General features: G+C 33.5%; 1 protein-coding gene across 7 annotated transcripts in view; it reads right to left on the reverse strand.

The window, feature by feature from the left end:
• Positions 1-1,808, reverse strand: part of LOC106881030 (CREB-regulated transcription coactivator 1) — a 165,009-nt gene that overhangs the window by 48,610 nt on the left and 114,591 nt on the right. The gene's annotated exons all lie outside the window — the stretch shown is intronic.

The following is a 1,808-nucleotide window of genomic DNA, read 5'->3' on the forward strand; positions in this document are numbered from 1 at the left end:
TAATGTACCCATAATCTCTACTGGAAAAAAGCTATAAGCCAAATTTGCTCCAATAAAGGAATTATATGTAATGGTTATTATTTTAACTTGTTTCTTATATATATATATATATATATATATATATATGTGTGTGTGTGTGTGTGTGTGTGTGTGTGTGTGTGTGTGTGTGTGTGTGTAGAGAGAGAGAGAGAGAGAGAGAGATGACTAGGAAGCCTACTACGGCTCCCTACCTCCAGCCTCAACTCTAAGTTTAGAACCTAACATGAAAAATTATAGCACTTATGCAGCGTACCTATTGGTTTAGAATATCAGTGAACTAAGCCCCTCATATTCTTACATGCATATACACATATTACAATCCATCAGCTTAGTGTTACACATGTTCTATATATTAATCTATCAGATTAGTCTTACTTATAGTCTATATATTACGGTCTCTCAGTTGGCACTATCAGTTTTTTACCGTTAATCTATGCAATACACTCTCATAATAACATTCTGAGCCTATAGTTCTTAGCTCAACTGCCATGTCTCACACAAGCACCAATTTCACTACTGCCCCTACTACTATTAACACCACCACACCACCATAGATTTAAAAATAGATAATAATCTTATTCAAAGGTATTCACATTCAATCACAAATCATTAAAAATATGTTTGTTACAGTTTCAAATATGGCTTGTGTGATGGTCAGGACAGCTGAGTGACAACTTGTTTTTCAAACTATTCTCAAATTGTATTTCAAATCATCATCATCATCGTTTAACGTCCATTTTCCATGCTGGACAGTTTGAATGAGGTCTGGAAAGCCAGCAACTGCACCAGGCTCCAATCTGATCTGGCAAGGTTTCTACATCTGGATGCCCTTCCTAACGCCAACCACATCATCTTTAAATTTTAATAAACTGAAAATATATCTCCTTAACTCAAACAAGTATCCATAAGTTGGCACACAGGCATGGTTTTACATATGAAGTAAATGCTACAAACTAAACCAGATGATCTGGTACATATTTCCAACATTTAGATGAGGCATGTAGAATAAAGTGACTGTCCAAAAATACAATTAAACAGCTGCAACATATTTTAATTAACAGTAATTAACAAAATATTGCTAATCCAATATCAATTTCTTATTTTACTGCTACTTAAATCATATTTTTCCTTTTTTACAAATGGCAGTTTTTTATTTGTGAGAGTTCTGAAGCATTCTTTGCTAAGAGAATTACTTCTTCCTTCCTCCAGAGAGTAGGAGGGGAAAACTTTGAAATGTTTTCCTATGAATTGAATCAATTTAATAATTGTCCAGAATCAGATAATTAACAAAACTCACAAATTAAAATCACAGATGTGGCTGTGTGGTAAAAAGTTTGCTTCCCAACCATATGGTTCCAGGTTCAGTCCCACTATGCAGCACCGTGGGCAAAGTGAGCAAGTACTTTCTAATATAGCTGTGAGCTGAGTGGATTCGGTAGACGGAAACTTAAAGAAGTCTGTCATGTACGTATATATATATATATATATGATTATTATATATAATCGGTTTTCCAAAAAGCCGTTGGAAAACTGATTACAGCAGTGACACTATCAATTCCTAGGGATCTCTGAAGAAGGGATTTTTATATTCTGAAATATTATATCAGACGGATATGGATGATTGAATTACAACAGTGATTATAGTCCATTGTTGTTATTATAGTGCATTGTTGTGCCATTCAAAACACTTTATTCTTTACAAACAATACACAATGCTTCAAACAAACTACAATACTCTCCTATATATATATATATATATATATATATAT

The sequence above is a fragment of the Octopus bimaculoides genome, chromosome 12, assembly GCF_001194135.2.
Source record: "Octopus bimaculoides isolate UCB-OBI-ISO-001 chromosome 12, ASM119413v2, whole genome shotgun sequence".
Classification (NCBI taxonomy): Eukaryota; Metazoa; Mollusca; class Cephalopoda; order Octopoda; family Octopodidae; genus Octopus; species Octopus bimaculoides.